Source organism: Nomascus leucogenys, chromosome 4 (assembly GCF_006542625.1).
Source record: "Nomascus leucogenys isolate Asia chromosome 4, Asia_NLE_v1, whole genome shotgun sequence".
Classification (NCBI taxonomy): Eukaryota; Metazoa; Chordata; class Mammalia; order Primates; family Hylobatidae; genus Nomascus; species Nomascus leucogenys.
The window spans coordinates 68,012,686-68,032,217 of NC_044384.1; the positions used below are offsets into that span (position 1 = coordinate 68,012,686).

The 19,532-nt window shown below is 45.3% G+C and overlaps 1 pseudogene; it reads left to right on the top strand.

Moving 5' to 3' along the window:
- Window positions 1-14,225: 14,225 nt before the first annotated feature.
- LOC100593315 lies at window positions 14,226-14,956 on the top strand (annotated as a pseudogene).
- Window positions 14,957-19,532: the final 4,576 nt, after the last annotated feature.

Consider the following 19,532-nt stretch of genomic DNA (forward strand, 5'->3'; position numbering starts at 1 on the left):
CCATTTTCACCATCCAAGTCTATCTTGATTTTACGTTATTTGCAGCTTAGGCCTAGGGCAAACTGGCGGCCAATCAGTAAGCTCCCAGTTCTCACGAGTACATATTTTGTATATTGGTCCATGCATCCCAAAACTCCTTGTGGATTCTGGGGGAGGTGGTACTGCCATCATGCTCCCGTGCACACCTCCAGAATGGGCCTCTTAGTCAGGTATAAGCAGTGGGCAAGAGAGATCTGGAGAACAGAGGAAAGGGTTGAATAAAAATTTTTTCATTCTCAACTTCCTTAAAAATATAAATACAGAGATGGGGGAAAAATCACCACATCTATTTACTCCTTAAGCTCACACCTTAGAAAGCAGCATTGCTTTTTTGCTTTTTCTCAAGCACGTGAGATCAAAACTAAACATAGTTAATTCCACATGGATGGAGGAAAATTTGCGTGTTCTCTGCAGTGAGGTCGAATGTGACTCCATTCAGTGATCCCTTTTTTTTTGAGACAGACTCTCACTCTGTCACCCAGGCTGGAGTGCAGTGGCACCATCTTGGCTCACTGCAATCTCCACCTCCTGGATTCAAGCAATTCTCCTGCCTCAGTCTCCAGAGTAGCTGGGATTACAGGCACGCACCACTATGCCCGGCTAATTTTTGTAATTTTTCTTAATAGAGACAGGGTTTCACCATGTTGCCCAGGCTTGTCTCGAACTCCTGACCTCAAGTGATCTGCCTGCCTCAGCCTCCCAAAGTGCTGGGATTACGGGCATGAGCCACCGTGCCTGCCAGTGATCCCTTTTTCTCCACTCTGATTATGGAGAGCAGGCAGGGGTGCTGACTGTGCTTTCCGTGGCACATTCAGGTGGAACAATGGGCCCATGAACCATCTATTCCCTGGCCATGGGCATTTAAGGCATATAAGGATTGGATCCCAGGAGACCTGGGGCTTCCAGGGCTGCAGGACAGAGATAAGAAGCAGTGAGTCAGAGCCCTGGATAAGGGAGATGCTCTCACACTTGCTTGGCAAATACGAGTAGCTTAGAAGAAAATTCTCATATTTCTGGAAGGGAGTAAGGAGTGAATCCCAGGAAAGGAGGGACCTTCTGCCCTGCAGACCCCATGTGGGGGCAGTACCTCAGGGACTGGCCTGCATGCTACACCTAGGGGGCTGTGTCCTGGGTCTGGGTCCCACCTCAGCAAGCCTGCCTGGGCCAGCTTGTTATGGGAGTAGTGTTGTCCTCTATCTCTTAAAAGCCACAATAAACCAGATCCATCCAGGCACACACCTATAATCCTAGAGCTTTGGGAGGCTGAGGCAGGAGGATTGCTTGAGGCCAGGATGGCCTCCTACAGAATGGGAGAAAATTTTTACAATCTACCCATCTGACAAAGGGCTGATATCCAGAATCTACAAAGAACTTAAACAAATTTACAAGAAAAAATCAAACAACCCCATCAAAAAGTGGGCAAAGGATATGAATAGACACTTCTCAAAAGAAGACATTTATGCAGCCAACAGACACATGAAAAAATCCTCATCATCACTTGCCATCAGAGAAATGCAAATCAAAACCACAATGAGATACCATCTCACACCTGTTAGAATGGCGATCATTAAAAAGTCAGGAAACAACAGATGATGGAGAGGATGTGGAGAAATAGGAACGCTTTATTTTTTCTTTTTTTTTTTTTTGAGATGGAGTCTCGCTCTGTCACCCAGGCTGGAGTGCAGTGGCGTGATCCCGGCTCACTGCAAGTTCCGCCCCCCCAGGTTCAGGCCATTCTCCTGCCTCAGCCTCCTGAGTAGCTGGGACTACAGGCGCCTGCAACCACACCTGGCTAATTTTTTTGCATTTTTAGTAGAGATGGGGTTTCACTGTGTTAGCCAGGACGGTCTCGATCTCCTGACCTCTTGATCCACCTGCCTTTGCCTCCCAAAGTGCTGGGATTACAGGCGTGAGCCACCACGCCCAGCCAGGAACACTTTTACACTGTTGGTGGGACTGTAAACTAGTTCAACCATTGTCGAAGACTGTGGAGATTCCTCAAGGATCTAGAACTAGAAATACCATTTGACCCAGCCATCCCATTACTGGGTATACACCCAAAGGATTATAAATCATGCTGCTATAAAGACACATGCACGTGTATGTTTATTGTGGCACTATTCACGATAGCAAAGACTTGGAACCAACCCAAATGTCCAACAATGATAGACTAGATTAAGAAAATGTGGCACATATACACCATGGAATACTATGCAGCCATAAAAAACAATGAGCTCATGTCCTTTGTAGGGACATGGAAGAAGCTGGAAACCATCATTCTGGCCAAACTATGGCAAGAACAGAAAACCAAACACCACCATGTTCTCACTCATAGGTGGGAATTGAACAATGAGAACACTTGGACACAGGGTGGGGAACATCACACACCGGGGCCTGTCATGATGTGGGGGGAGGGGGGGAGGGATAGCATTAGGAGAAATACCTAATGTAAATGACGAGTTAACAGGTGCAGCACACCAACATGGCACATGTATACATATGCAACAAACCTGCGCATTGTGCACTTGTACCCTAGAACTTAAAGTATAATAAAAACAACAACAAACAAACAAAAAGAGTGGAAAAAAATCTCTGTTTCAGGACTTTTTCTTTTCAGTTATAGGTAGGTATGTGTGTACAGGGTAGCAACGTAAATGCATTTCCTATTCTGGGTCACGGTCAAAAAACTTGAGAACTAAATTAGACCACATCACTATGAGTGAATAATTTCCTCTTCACCAGCTAGAGGTAGCTTGTTTGTACAGGAGGAAATACAGTCAGCCCTCCATGCCCGTGGGGTCCCCATTTGTGGATTCCACCAACCACAGACCGAAAGTATTTAAAAAAAAAACACTTGTTGGTTGTGTCTGCACTGAACACATGCAGACTTTTTGTCCTCGTCATTATTCCCTAAATAATAAAGTACAACAACTCCCTGCAAAGCCTTTACATTATGCTAGGTATTATAAGTCATCCAGAGATAATTTAAAGTGCATGGAGGGTGTGCATAGGCTCCATGTAAATGCTATACTACTTAATATCAGGGACTTGAGCATCCTGAGATTCTCAGATTTTGATATTCACGGTGGGGGTTCTGTTACCAACAGAGCTGGCCCCCCACAAAAATGGGGTCTTTCCCTGTTTGGTTCAGTGAAACCAATACACAACACCGAAAGTGAGTGTCAAGTGGTGCAGGCTTTATTCGATGGCTATGGAATTGAGAAGCGGGAGCCTGGCTCACAAATCAACTTCTCAATTAGTGAGGGGTGAGGGGGTTACAGTATAGGGTTTCCTTAATGATGGCTGGACATTAAAAGCAAGAGGAGGAATATCCATGTCTTTTCTGGAAGTGGGTGGTACACTTCTTGGAACGAGGGGCTGCCTTCTTTTTGTCCTTTTGTGGCTCCTTCTGGTCACTGTCATGGGGACTGGCAACCGTCATGACACTGGTGGAAGTGTCATTTAGCATGGAAATTAGATTATAATGAAGCCCGAGGTCTTTTTGAAGTCATCTGGTCGGATACCTGGGGTAAGCTTTGTAACCGGTCTGGTCTGGTTACAAAGGGAACTTTTTATCGCAGGTGTCCTGTTTCTTAAAGATAAGCGGAGTCAGAGCAAAGGAGAAATTCAGCTATGTCACGTAGGCATTATACCAACAGTTCCTGGAACCAGTCCCCCACAGATAACAAGGCATGACTGCACATAGACTAATGGTCCCCAACCTTGGGTCCTAAAAAGAAGTAATGGGGGGCAGGGCGTGGTGGCTCATGCCTGTAATCCAAGCACTTTGAGAGACCAAAGCGGGCAGATCACCTAAGGTCAGGAGTTCAAGACCAGCCTGGCCAACAAGGCAAAATCCCGTCTCTACTAAGAAAGTACAAAAAATTAGCTGGTGTGATAGTGCACGCCTGTAATCCCAGCTAGTCAGGAGGCGAGGCAGGAGAATCGCTTGAACCTGGGAGGCGGAGTTTGCCGAGATCACGCCATTGCACTCCAACAAGAGTGAAACTCTGTCGGGCAACAAGAGTGAAACTCTGTCTAAAAAAAAAAAAAAAGGAAATAATGGGGATATTATAACCTATTTTCAGTAATAGCTAGCATTTATGAAGCATATCCTGGACAAGAGATATGTGGGTTTCCTTACATCTTCATTTTCTAGATAAACTAAAGTCACTCATTCTCATCTATCAAGTTGAAGAGCTAAATTTTAAATCCAGGCTCTTCAGACTCCAAAACAATGCCTTTTCTAAGAGACCACACTGCACCCCCCACCCTTCAATAATTCATGAACCTTTTTACAAATAATATACATGCCTACAATAAGGCTGCCCAGTCAAAAAAAAAAAAAAAAAAAGAATAGGCTTGATAATATTTTGTAGTGTTGGCTACTTAAATGTGAAAAATCAAGTCTGTAATAAGAATATGTGTGAAACATTCTATAAACCATAGAGTAAAATAAAAATATAGGGTGGTATTTAGTCAGACAAGGCCATTTTGGTGTCTTTTCCTCCGATCTTTCATATCCAATAAGTCATCCCACTACCACAGCAGACCAACTAGGATTGGCCGAAATCATGTCTGCTGGCACCTTCTTTCTAGAAATTTCCATGTCCCCAGCGTGCATGTTCTGTCGCCTTCTGCCCCTTTCTGTCTTGCTGCCATCCTCTCCATTGGTCTTGCCTCTGCTGCCTCATTTCCTTTCTGTACAAGTGCAAGGCAGAGCTCTTTCCTTTCCCCTGAGCATCTGTCCCTGTGCAAATTTATCAGGTTTCTCTCGTCTAGCAGAAAAAGAAAAATGAAGCATCAGCATTATGGCCTATCTGTGCACATTTTAAAATTAACTGCAAGCTTCATTTAATATCTTCATTCTTGTTTTTCCTTTCCTTTTCTCTTCCACTTCAATTGTATTCCTCCTCACTACACTCTTGGATCTCAGTAAGCCACCTTAAGTTCTTTTTGACATAAGAAAGAGAGATAAATAAATTTTTTCAACTTATAAATAGAGGTAGTTTAGTGTCCCAGGATTTTGAAGTTAATACTGTCTTTCTTCCTGCGTTTAACATGGGCTTGATGGAACAGGTCTCTGGCATGGAAAAATCACAGAGTCACCCTGGCTATTAACAGTCATGGATCCATTAAGAGTCTATTTTATTTTGGCTACTTTGTATCTTTTATCTTCTGGACCCAGGAATAATTACAGATCCAAGAACTGAACAGATACTCCCAACCTGAGAGCTAATGCTCACCTAACTGATTCCAAAAACACCTCATTCGGTGGGGAGGGAGGGAGGGGGGCTACCATGTACTTCCAGAACTCCTGGGAACACATTGAGATTCCTCCATCACGGTATTTTTATGTCCACTCTTTCTCTATTGGTGCTGAAGAGTTGCCTCTGATCTCTGTCCTCAACTTTGAGCCAAAGGATATTTATTAAAGAAAGAAAGTCACAGCACGTTTAAAAAAGAAGAGTCCCCAGAAGTAAAATTTCTCTGCGCTCGCTGTGAGCTCCACATGGTTTGCATTAAAGAAAAGTGGACGACCTTGCCTCACCTCCGGTAGATGCGCCCTCCACAAACCACCCAAGGCTGCCCCCGTGTTCTGTCCACACTAACCCAAGCCAACCTCATAAGTGACAGATGTTTATTGAGTGCCTGCTAGGGGCCAAATGATTTTTAAATTTATATTTTTGAATCAGGAGACTCTTTTTAAAAAATGAAATATTACACTGAATTTCAATATACAAATGATAAAGGTAGAGCCCATTGAAGTGAAGTGAGAGAGATGGCGGCGGGGAGGATAGTGGGAGAGAAAGCCCCTCCCTCAGCTCCCGGGAGCACAGATTGAAAACCACTGTGCTACGGGGACCCGAGGAGAGTCAGCTACCTGTGAGGAACTCCCCATCAAGTGTGATAAATGCATAAACACACACATACAGCTGGGAAGGCAGGGCTGTGGTGGGAGTGGGTGTTGGAGCTTCCAGAGGGTGTCACAGGGGCAAGAAACATTGCATGTTGGGAGAAATGACACATGCCAGATAGAGGGAATGAAGAAGGCCATGATGGGGGAGCAAGAGATGCGATGGAGAAGTACAGAATGGTCAGATTATAAAAGACCTGTGTACCATTCTGGGGAGTCTGGATTTTGTCCAGGCTTTTCCTGAAGGATATAGCAGACAGAAGGGATCAAAGCAGAGGTGGGACAGGACCAGGTTCACAGATTATAGGGGATGGCAGTCAGGGGGTGGGGCAGGGATGCAAAAGCACCAATTATTGATCCAGGGGAAAGACTAGATTGACAGTTGGCATATCAGTTCCTTTTTGTACATGCTATGCCATTCTGTCCTAGGTTGGTTTTTTTGTTTGTTTTGTTTGTTTGTTTTGTTTTTGAGACAGATTCTCACTCTGTTGCCCAGGCTGGAGTGCAGTGGCGCAATCTCGGCTCACTGCAACCTCCACCTCCTAGGTTCAAGCAATTCTGCCTCAGCCTCCTGAGTAGCTGGGATTACAGGCACACACCACTACGTCCAGCTAATTTTTGTATTTTTAGTAGAGACGGGGTTTCACCATGTTGGTCAAACTGGTCTCAAACTCCTGACCTCATGATCCGCCCCCCTCGGCCTCCCAAAGTGCGGGGATTACAGGCATGAGCCACCACACCTGGCCTGTCCTGTTTTTTTTTTAGACCCTCATTAAGCTTCCTGTCCTGTCTCTGTCTATTGCCTCTGTCTCTATAACATTTCCAGGAAATTCATGTCTTCTCCCTCTCTCCAACCTAGAAAACTGATGGAAACAGGATCACCGATGAAGTTCTTCCACTTAATCTTATGAGTCTATTCTTTCTCTCATTGGCTAAGAAGAATTGCCTACATGATTTCCATGTTATTTCTGTCATAAAAGCAATGAAAATCATATTTATTTACTTATCTAGAGAATAGAGTCTGGCACATAGTAGTAGAAATTCAGTAAATACTTGTCTTAGTCCATTTGTGTTGCTATTTAAAAAAATACCTGAAGCTGGGTAATTCATAAAGAAAAGAGGTTTATTTGTCTCATGGTCCTGCAGGCTGTACAGAAAACACAGTGCCAGCATCTGCTTCTAGTGAGGCTTCAGGCTGCTTCCACATATGGTGGAAGGCAAAGGCAAGCTGGCATGTGCAGACGACATGGTGAGAGAAGAAGCGAGAGAAAGAGAGACAGACAGAGAGAGAGGAGAAGGTGCCAGGCTCTTTTCAACAACCAATTATCTTGGGCACTAAGAGTGAGAACTCGCTCACTCCCACAAGACAGGCACCAACCCATCCATGAAGGATCCTCCCCCACAATCCAAACACCTTCCACCAGGCCCCACCTCCACTGGGGATTAAATTTCAACATGAGATTTGGTGGGGCCAAACAAACCATATCCAAACCATAGTACATATGAAGTGAATAAAGGAATGAAGGAATGAATGAATGAGTGAAAACTAGGGAATCTTGACAATCTGACATAATGATTGCTAAGATGGCCTTTAAGTAGGGAGATGACACTATAGAGAGAGATGACATGAATGATCCAGGGTAAGTGACTGAACTTTTAGCTGTTTTATCAAGAGAAAGGTTAATTTAGTGTAACTCACACTACTTGAATTCAGATCACAAAACCTGTCTTTTCTGATCTTGGCTATGATCACACACTTGCCAGATTAACATTTCTGGGCCTCAGTTTCCTCATGTGTAAAATCATGAGAAATGGCCAGGCACAGTGGCTCACACCTGTAATCTTAGCACTTTGGGAGGCTGAGACAAGTAAATTGATTGCTTGAACTGAGAAATTCAAGACCAGAGTGGGAAACATGGCAAAACCCGTCTCTACAAAAAAAATACATAATTAGCCAACATGGTGGTGCACACCTGTAGTCCCAGCTACCTGGGAGGCTGAAGTGGGAGGATCACTTGAGTCCAGGTGGTCTAGGCTGCAGTGAGCCGTGATGGCTCCACTGCACTCCACCCTGGGTGACAGAGCAAGACCCTGTCTCAAAAAAAAAAAAAAAAAAAAGCCAAAACCACGGAAAATAATACCTACGCCAGGCAAGGTGGCTCATGCCTGTAATCCCAGCAATTTGGGAGGCCAAGACAGGAGGATCACCTGAGGTCAGGAGTTAAAGACCAGCCTGGCCAACATGGTGAAACCTCATCTCTACAAAAATACAAAAATTAGGCAGGCATAATGGCAGACACCTGTAATCCCAGCTACTTGGGAGGCTGAGGCAGGAGAATCACTTGAACCTGGAAGATGGAGGTTGCAGTGAGCTGAGATCGCACCATTGCACTCCAGCCTGGGTGACAGAGGGAGACCCTGTCTCAAGAACAGAAAAACAAAACAAACAAACAAAAAAACATGAAAAGTAAGGCCTACCACCTTGCCGCATTGTTGTCAAGTTTCATGTGTCCATGGAACACTAGGAAACAATTCTTTACTTTGTTCTTGGGTGATAGAGAAGAATGAGAAAGAGAAGACATCTCTGTGACTGGACTATTTTATTCATTCATTCATTATCTATTCCCACTTGGAGATTCACCTTCCAGAATTCTGGGGCAAACCTGAAGAGCTTTGTGTTCAGTTTCAACAAGTCAACTGTCCATTGAAATGTGAATGAACTTTGTGGAGAGATATTTCTGTGGCAGCCTACTCTTGTACTGGGCCCATGAGGCCAGTTCAAGGCCATGGACAGTTGCACATGTTGAATACTGCACAAGGATATTACACCTAAGGGGACTTTTCACAATGTAGGCATGACATGTGTATTTATCATGACAGTTTCCTGGCATATGGAAGCAACGTATCTTGTACAACCAAAAATCAGTATATTGTAGTAATTTCCCAACAAACACAAATACAATTTCCTAAGGAAGATATCCTGTTGCCCATTAGCATAAAAGTACTGCACCATACTAGCAGGTGCGCTTCTGAGATCTGCTTGTCCCCACCTGATGTCTGGGCCTCTGCTGCTTATTCCAGGAGCAGGTGCAGTTGTCACACCACCACCCAACACTCAGCCTCCCTCGGCAGAGGAACATGAACACCATTACGCCCACTGTGGCCACAGCCGCAGCACCCAGGTGGGAGTCAAGCAGACCCCCACGGGTTTTGACTGCCCCGGGGGGCTGCCCAGAGGAACACAGAGTAACACACTCAGAAACATGGGGGAGATAATGCCCCAAGGAAGGAACATGGACCAGTGAGAGTTGGGAGATGGGAGAAGCTGACGGATAAATGGCTCATTCAAGCTTCCCATGGCTTCTTGGGCCATTCCAAGAGCAATGGCTCCATCTAGCCTCTCCAGAGGCTCATGCCCTTATGAGACGGTCGCCAGCTTTTTCTCACACCACCTCTTATCTGTGTTCCCTCCTTCCCCACCTTACAGCCCTCGTCCCTCACCTTGGTGCTCTGGGATTGCCCACCTCCCGCCAACCCAGTACATTAGTGCCATGGGCTGGGGAGCCTGGGTCACCACACACTCCACCGGGCTAATGGCCTCCCTGGGCCAGTCTGTGTATTACAGATGTGCATATAAACATAAGCCAGATTTGACCGGGCATGGTGGCTCATGCCTGTAATCCTAGCACTTTGGGTGGCCAAGGTGGGAGGATCACTTAAGGACAGAAGTTCGAGGCTGCAGTGAGCTGTGATCGCGCCACCGCATTCCAGCCTGGCTGACAGATCAAGACACCCATCTCTAAATAGATAAATAAATAACAGGCTGAGAAGGGTGGCTCATGCCTGTAATCCCAGCACTTAGGGAGGCCAAGGCAGGAAGATTGCTTGAGCCCAGGAGTTTGAGACCAGCCTGTACAAAATAGTGAGATCTCATCTCTAAATTTTAAAAAATAGAAAAATAAATAAATAACACAAACCAGATTCCAAGCAATTGGAAGTGTTTTTGAGCCACCCAAAAAGAGAGGAATTTGCCCCACTAACCACATGGAAAACTTTCCTAAAACTCTCATTTTGATATGACTTTTCCCCAAAGCCCCACCCTCCAGTACAGCTGCTCAAATTTCCCCTTTGTACCTCCAGTACCTCAAAACCCTCCCATCTCATCCTTTCTCACACTAAACCAGAGCTGCTTGCCTTTTAACTTTCCTCACCCTGCTCCAGCTCTGGCTCTCCCTTTATCATACACATTTCTCATTGGAATGACCCCTTCTCACCCACCTCCAAGAGAGGCCAGGTGTGTAACCCCGCAGAGAATCACATCTCCTTAGGAGGGGAGAAGGAAGGGTGGTTGGTAAGAATTATAATTTAACATAATTGCTTTGGGCCTGCAGGAGTTGAACGCTAAACACTACAATTACTTCTGTCGACTGAAGGAAAAAAGATCAAGCTTTTAAAGAATTAAAGTTAGTTTTATTCAGAAGTCTCATTGAGGCCTACAGCCCAGAAGCGGACCTCTAGAGAGGTTCCATGAGACTACACCGTGTTTCAGCTCACTGCTTATATACAGGTGTGGAGGTTTAGGATCTGCAAAATCTCATCAAACTTGCTCAGAAGTTACATTGGGTGTAAAGTGCACTTGGTTATAGATTACATAGGCATAATCGCTAACTTGCCAAACATGATCTTATGTATAGGAAAAGGCAAGGACTGGGGCCATTTATCTTTTTTCTTTCTTTTTTTTTTTTTTGAGACAGTTTTGCTCTGTTGCCCTGGCTGGAGTGCAGTGGCACAAACATATCTCACTGCAGCCTCAGCCTCCTGAGCTCAAGCGATCCTCTTGCCTCAGCCTCCTGAGTAGCTGGAACCACAGGTATGGGCCACCATGGCTGGCTAATTTTTCATAGAGATTGGAGCAGGGGTCTCACTTTGTCACCCAGGTTCGTTGGTCTCAAACTCCTGGGCTCAAGTGATCATCCCGCCTCAGAGTCCCAAAGTGCTGGGATTACAGGCGTGAGCCACTGCTCCTGGCCTCATTTATGTTTTAAGGAATATAGTGACTCAGGCAAGAGAGTTGGGGGTCGTGTGCTGTAGCCTGTTTTGTCCTCAAAGCGTCTTTCCCCAGAGCTGCAAGTTGCCAGGGGTCTGGGGCTTTGTGAAATTCTGCTGCAGGCAGAAAGGAGCGCACGTGGCTTCTTACTTTTGCTACTTTGTCTTACATTTCTATTGTTGTATTCCCTCCAGGCCCTCTTACCCGACTTGACCTTGAGACTAATGGGTGTGTTGGAAAGAGGCTGGCAAGGTCTGAGGGCACAGCCTGTGGCGGAGTCGGGGCCAGGCAGGCCTAGCCCCTCAGCCGGGCCGTGAGGCCCCGGGCCCTGCCAGGTGGGGGCTCTCTAGGAGCTGCACTCAGAGGTGCCTGGTACCCCCCCAACCACGCCCCACAGGGACACCTGAACCTCCAGAGGAAGGAAATGAGCCTGGAGGAGCCGTAGACAAAGAGATGCCGCCTCCTGTGGCTGGGATCACTCACAGATGCCTCAGGGAGGCGGCCAGCCCTGAGTCACGCTGAGCGCTGAGCGGACTGTGACTCAGCGGGACCGCGGCCGCTTGGCTGCGCCTGGGTTGATTTGCGCCCCGCTTGTTTTCTGCAGAAGACAAGGCTGTCTCGGATTAGACTGCTCCTCCTAAACAACCAGCAATTGTTTTTCTTCCTCAAAGTGCAGTTTCCCTCTGGCACAACCAAAAATAAACACAAACCAGGCTCCCGCCAAAGGAGGTGGCGGGGAGGAGGGCAGTCCCTGGGGCGCCCGCCGCAGGCATTTGAGAGCTCGCAGGCCACCTGCCGAGCATGAATCTGTTAAGGAAGCGGCCATGAAGGCAGAGAAACCTCTCCCATCGCAGGTTGCGAGCACAGGGGCGCTGACTGTTGAGTTGGCGCTCTGTTTATTTCCCCAACTGCCTCCTCTCAGGTTCCGTCCCAACTGCTGGACTCACTGCCGCGTGGGCCTGAGCACATTTCCTTGGCAAATTGTCCTCGGTGGAAGTTTTTTCTTCTCGATTTGGTGAGTCAGAGCTGGCTCACACGCAAACACCAAGCAGCAGCCTCAGGGACTAAAGTGCTTTAAGGACACGAGGACCTATCCTCCCTCCCCCCATCTCAGTGGGGTGGGCGCAGAGTTCCTGAAATCTGGCCCAGTGCAGTTCATTTGACAGGGAGAGGCTGAAAATGCAAATCATCTCAGCATAGGTGAGTGCACAGCAAAGACCACGACCTGGCTGCAGCTTATCCTGAAATCCTGAAGGCAGGGAACACCGTGCCCACGGGAAGAGCTGGGCAGCCTGAACCATACTAAGATGTCCCAGGGTGAACCGGAGCCACTGGTTAGTCACACTAACTTCACATTTCCTTCGTGAAAAGGAACTGAAGACAGATTCCAGAACTTGCTGCGTGTAGAATGTATAGTTCATTGCGTGTAAGTAAACTCATGTGGTTCCACATCTATAGGATCAATTCAGCCATTTTAGTGTTATGTCCATGACATCTGAATTTATAAAAATCTAAGCGTCCCTAGCTAGAGACACCTGAAACTAAACAGGCCCTACTTATTATTCATTTTATTTTTGAATAGATAATTCACTCATATATTCAGATATCAAATCCTCATAAAATGATATACATTAAGAATTCTCACTTCCATTCTGTTCTCATTCCTCTCTGCCCCCATAAGTAACCACTTTTACTACTTTTTAATATATTCTTCCAGTGTATCATTATGCAAATATAAACAAAAATTAATATACTTCTGTGGCTGTCAGAATAATGGCCTCCCAAAAATATCCACGTGCAAATCCCCAGAACCTATTGTTACTTTATGTGGAATAGGGCCTTTGAAGATATGATTGAATTGAGGATCTTGAGATTGGAGATTATTCTGGATTACCCCAGTGGGCCCAAAGTAACCACAAGTGACCTTCTAAGGGGGAGGCAGGAGGGTTAGAGTCTGAAAAAAAGAGAGCTTGGAAGATGCTATACTGTTGGTTTTGAAGATGGAGGAAGGGGCCATGAACCAAGGAATGCAGGCAGTCTCTAGAAGCTAACAAGGCAAGGAAATGGATTGTTTCCTAGAGCCTCCAGGAAGGCAGCGTTCCTTAGACTTCTGACCTCCAGAACTAGCAGTGAATAAATGTGTGTTATTTTAAACCATTAAATTAGTAGTAGTTTGTTACAGAAACCACAGGAAATGAACACAACTATTTCCACCTTTTTCTTTTTTTTAACTGTTATTTTAGGTTCAGGGATGCATGTGCAGGTTTGTTATGTAGGTAAACTCATGATATGGGGGTTTGTTGTACAGATTATTTCATCACCCAGGTACTAAGCCTAATACCCAGTAGTTATTTTTTCTGATCCTTTCCCTCCTTCCACCCTCTGCCTTCAAGTAGGCCCCAGTGTGTGTTGTTCCCTTCTTTGTGTCCATGTGTTCTCATCATCCAGCTCCCACTTACACATGAGAACATATAGTATTTGGTTTTCTGCTTCTGCATTAGTTTGCTAAAGATAATGGCTTCCAGCTCCATCCATGTTCCCACAAAAGACACGATCTCCTTTTTATGGCTGCATAGTACTCCATGGTGTGTATATAGCATATTTCCACTGTTCACAATAGCAAAGATATGGAATCCACTTTTGTCTTAAATGAAAGTTAGCATACCCTGTATAGGGTAACCCAAAAGCCTTGGTGGAACTTTAGGCATTAATAACTTCAGAATTATAAATGCTACAAACAACATCACTTGGAAGTTTTATTAAATAAATCTCTTTTACACTCATTTTTTTGTTTCAGTATCTCTGATCGAAGATAGAAAACAATAATGAAACAAAAACATTAAGTTTAAAATTTATTATTCCAAATTCACAAGACTAAATAAGTGAATAAGAAGTGTATACAAGGCTGAGCATGTTGGCTCATGCCTGTAATCCCAGCACTTTGGGAGACTGAGGTAGGTGGATTGTTTGAGCTCAGGAGTTTGAGACCAGCCTAGGAACATGACAAAAACCTGTCTCTACCCCCCCAAAAAAAAGAAAATTAGCCAGGTGTGGTAGTACATGCCTGTGGTCCCAGCTACTTCGGAGACTGAGGTAGGAGGGTCACTTCAGCCCAGGAGGTTGAGGCTGCAGTGAGCTGTGATGGCACTACTGCACTCCAGCCTGGGCGGGGGGGTGGAAAAAAGCTCTTTCCTTGCCTAATGCAGTCATGGTTGTGGTCCCAAGAAGCATCTGAAGTGGGCAGCAGCTCCATAGCATTTGATGCTGGATAAATTGACCCGTGTGTTTGCTCCTCATAGATCCACCCATCCCCACAACCTAAGAGAGTATCCCTCCCTCATCTTTTCCTAAATAACAGACTTAAGTATGTTGGACACGAGATGAAGTAAAGAAGATTTGCATGCGCAGTTTCATTAAGATCAATGGCAAGGTCTGAACTAATGTAACCTACCCTGCTGGATTCAGGGATGTCATGAGCACTGACAAGACGGGAGAGAATTTCCATCGGATCCATGACACCAAGGCTCCCTTTGCTGTACATCGTATTGCACCTGAGGAGGCCAAGTACAAGTTGTGAAAAGTGAGAAAAATATTTGTGGACACAAAAGGAATTCCTCATCTGCTGACTCATGATGCTCACACCATCTGCTACCCTGATCCCCTCATCAAGGTGAATGACACCATTCAGGTTGATTTGGAGAATGGCAAGATTACTGGTTTCATCAAGTTCAACACTGGGAACCTGTGTATGGTGACTGGAGGTGCTAACCTGGGAAGAACTGGTGCGATCACCAACAGAGAGAGGCACCCTGGTTCTTTTGATGTGGTTCATGGGAAAGATGCCAACAGCAACATCAACAAACCCTGGATTTCTCTTCCCCAAGGAAAGGGTATGCGCCTCACCATTGCTGAAGAGACAGACGAGACTGGTGGCCAAACAGAGAAGTAGGTGAAATGGTCTCTGGGTGACATGTTAGATCTTTGTACGTAATTAAAAATAATATGCGCTGGGCGTGGTGGCTCAAGCTTGTAATCACAACACTTTGGGAGGCCAAGGGGGGTGGATCACCTGAGGTCAGGAGTTTGAGACCACGGTGAAACCCTGTCTCTACTAAAAATACAAAAAATTAGCTGGGCGTGGTGGCGGGCGCCTGTAGTCCCAGCTACTCGGAGAGGCTGAGGCAGGAGAATGGTGTGAACATGGGCAGCGGAGCTTGCAGTGAGCCGAGATTGCGCCTGCACTCCAGCCTGGGCGACAGAGCAAGACTCCGTCTCAAAAAAAAAAAAAAAAAAAAGACACTTGTCCATTAATCATTCAACTGCAGAAGTCCCAAGTGCTCTAAGTACAGTGAACTACTTTGAAAAAGGGGGAACCTGTGGAGCAATGGACCTGTTATTTGCCTCCCATTTTCAGGACAGCAAGAGAGAGTTGTCAATCTTTGCAATAGGAGACAAAGTGAGAGTGGGTATGGACTTGTAAGAAAAAACTATTTTTCTCCTCATACCAAATGTGGATAAGTATATGTATGGTTTTTCTACACCAAGCAGTTCTTCAATTATCTGCAGATACCCACTGGGTGTCCTACAATTCAATCAAATCTGACACTATATACCTGGAGTTAGCATCAGATCTCACAAGTTAAAGGGCTCAGTCCCACAAGACTTCCCCCACATCAGACACCAATTGCAAGTCCCACATTGCATCTGTATTTCTGACTGCTAGCTACAAATCAGGAGTTCCCATGACCTCCCCCAAGGTTCAGTAATTTCCTAGAAAAGTTCACAGAACTTAGGGACATTTCACTCAAAAATGAATAATAAAGGTGAAAAACTGAAAGCTTTCTCCTAAGATTAGGAACAAGACAAAGATGCCCACTTTTGCCACTTCTATTCAACACTATTGAATTATAGTCTGGAAATAATAGCCAGTGCAATTAGGTAAGAAAAAGAAAGAAAAAGCATCCAGATTGGAAAGGAAGAAGTAAATGATCTCTATTTGCAGATGAAATGATTTTATATATTGAAAATCCTAAAAATTATTTTAAAACAGTATTATAAGTAATAAATTCAGCAAAATTGCAGGATACGAGATCAACATAGAAAAATGTTATATTTGCATACACTAGCAATGAACAACCTGAAAGGCAATTAAGAAAACAATTCCATTTACAATAACATCAAGAAGAATAAAATATTCAGGTATCAATTTACCATAGAGATGTAAGATTTGTACTCTGAAAACTACAAAACATTGATTAAAGAAATTAATGAAGGCCTAAGCACTTGTAAAGAGATCCCATATTAATGGATTGGAAGATATTTCTTTTCTCTTTTTTTGGAAACAAAGCCTCACTCTATCACCCAGGCTGTCATAGCTCACTGCAACTTCCAACTCTCAGGCTCAAGTGATCCTCCCACGTCAGCCTCCCAACTAGCTAGAACCACAGGCATGCAACACCACACCCTGCTAATTTTTTACTTTTTGTAGAGATGGATTCTCTTGCTGTATTGTTCAGTCTCGTCTTAAACTTCTGACCTCAAGCAATTCTCTTGCCTAGGCCTCCCAAAGTGCTAGGATTGCAGGCACAAGCCACCATAGCCACCCAGAAGACTTATTAATAAGATGGCAATACCCCTAAAATGATCTAGATTCATTGCAATCTGTAACTTTCCCTACTACATAGCAGCTGGGTGATGTAACAACCTCCGCCTCCTGGGTTCAAGTGATTCTCCTGCCTCAGCCTCCCAAGTAGCTGGGATTACAGGTGCCTGCCACCAAGCCCGGCTAATTTTTGTATTTTTAGTAGAGACGGGGTTTTGCCATGTTGGCCAGGCAGGTCTCGAACTCCTGACCTTGTGATCCGCCCACCTTGGCCTCCCAAAGTGCTAGGATTACAGGTGTGAGCCACCATGCCCAGCCTGATTGAATGTTTTCTGAATAAGAAGCATCACTTTCAACTACTATTATTGAAGCAGGATATTTCCCTGACCCCTTCGTGGGTGGGAACTGGAATGCATGGGTGCTAGCTGGCCACTTTGGTGCCAGCAAGGGTGGACTCCACTCACTGGGTCCCGCTGTGTTCCACCCCTCACTGGAGAGGGAGTGCAGGTGAGTGGCTGCAGGAGCCGGGGTGAGTACTTTGGGTGCTAGCAGGAGCAGAACTCTTTGTGGGCCCTGTGGCAGCGTCTACCCCACAAGCCCTGAAACCCCAGAAGGAGTGTTACAGTGCCCTTTCAGCTTTGCCATGTGAGGACAGCTTAAGTGTTTACAGCTCAGTGGAGGGTCAATGTGACAACCTTTTGCACCTGAGTTCTTGTCTGGAGTCAAGGAGGAAGAGATCATGTGAACGAATTGGAGATGGTAAATATGGGGGATTTTATTGCCCATGAAAGTGACTCTCAGTGGGAAGGGGAGCTAAAAAGGGGACAAAACTGGAAGGCGGTTTTCCCCTGGAGTCCAGCCACCCCTGACCAGACTCCTCTCTGAAGCTATGCTGTCAAGCTGTCCCTCTGAAGTCGAGCTGCTTCTCTCTGATGTCCAACTGTAGTCTCTGACCTCCAGCTGCTTCTCCTCTCTGCTGGCTGAGTTCTGAGGTTTTTATGGGCACAGGATAGGGGATGGGGTGACCCAAGGCTGGTTTTGGAAAAGGCAACATTAGAGTGGGAAAACAGGGATGTAAGTCTTCATTTTGGGCCACAGTATTAGGCTTTTCGCCTTCAGGGTGGGGCCCTTGCTAGGAACCCACCCTCTTCTGCCCAGAATTTCCCTGCCTCCTGTCCCTATCATTATTATATACTGAATGGATTTAGAAATTACTTTTTGTTGGCCAGGTGCAGTGGCTCATGCCTGTAATCCCAGCACTTTGGGAGGCTGAGGCAGGTGGATCACTTGAGCTCAGGAGTTAGAGAGACCAGCCTCTGCAACATGGCAAAACCCTGTCTCTACAAAAAATATAGATAGATAGATATAGATATGGATACACAAAAATTAGCCAGGCATGGTTGCATGGTGGCATTTGCCTGTATTCCCAGCTATTTGTGGGGCTGAGGCAGGAGGATCACTTGAGCCAGGGAGATCAAGGCTGCAGCGAGCCATGTTTGTGCAACTGCACCCCAGCCAGGGTGACAGAGTGAGACTGTGTCTCAAAACAAGAAAATTAGTTTTTGCTGCATATTTGACAATGCATCTTCATTAAGTTAAGCTAAAATTACAAGGCTAAACAGCACTTCAATGCAAATGTTACACTATGGTAAAGTCATTGTAATGGTTAATTTTAGTTATTAACCTTTTAAGTGGGTTAAGGAATACCCAGATAGCTTATAAGGCATTTTTTCTGGGTATGTCTGTGAAGATGTTTCCAGAAGAGGTTGGCATTTGAATCAGTGGACTGAATAAGGAAGATCTGCCCTCATCCAATATGACCAGGCAACATCCAGTCGGCTGAGGGCCTAGATAGAACAAAAAGGCAGAGGAAAAGGAAATTTGTGCACTCTCTTGCGCTCTCTCTCTCTGTCTGTCTGTCTCTCTATTCTGGAGCTAGGACACACTTCTGCCCTTGGACATCAGAACTCCTGGTTCTCCAGCCTTTGGATTCCCAGACTTGCATCAGCAGCGCCCCTGCTTCTCAGGCCTTTGGATTTGGACTGAGAATTAAACATCAGCTTCCCTAGTCCTGAGGCCTTCTGACCTGGATTGGGCCATGCTACCAGCTTCCTTGGTTCTCCAGGTTGCATGTGGCCTATCATGGGACTTCTCAGCCTCCATAATCTCATAAGCCAATTCCCCCAATAAATCCCCTTTTATATATTTATATCTACATCTATATCCTATTGGTTCTGGTCTCTGGAGAACCCTAACGAATGCAGATTTTAGTGCTGAAAATGAGGTGGTGCTGTAACAAATACCTAAAAATGTGGAGGCAGTTTTGGATCTGGGTAATGGGTAGAGGCTGGATCAATTTTGAACTGCATACTAGAAACACCCTAGATGGCCATGAATGGAGCATTAAAGGCAGTTCTGGTGAGGGCTCAGAAGAAGAGGAGCGCTATAGAGAGCCTCAGTCTTCTTAGAGATTATCTAAGTGGTTGCAATCAGAATGCTGGTAGAGATGTGAACAGTAAAGCCCATTCTAATGAGATCTTAGATGAAAATAAGGAAGATCTTATTGGAAGCTGGAGGAAAGGCCATCTTTGTTACAAACTAGCAAAGGAACTTGGCTGAATTGTGTCCGTGTTGGTACTTTGTGGAAATCAGAACTTAGGAGTGATGAACTAGGATATTCGATAGAAGAAATCTCTAAGCAAAGTGTTGCAGGGTGCTGCATGGCTTCTCTTGACTGTTTATAATGAAATTCAGAAAGAGAAAAATGAATTAAAGATGGAATTTATATCAAAAGGGGAGCAAAGGGCTGGGTGCAGTGGCTCATGTCTATAATCCCAGCACTTTGGAAGGCCAAGGCAGAAGGATCACTCAAGCCCAGGAGTTTGAGACCAGCTTAGGCAACATAATGAGACCTCATCTCTACAAAA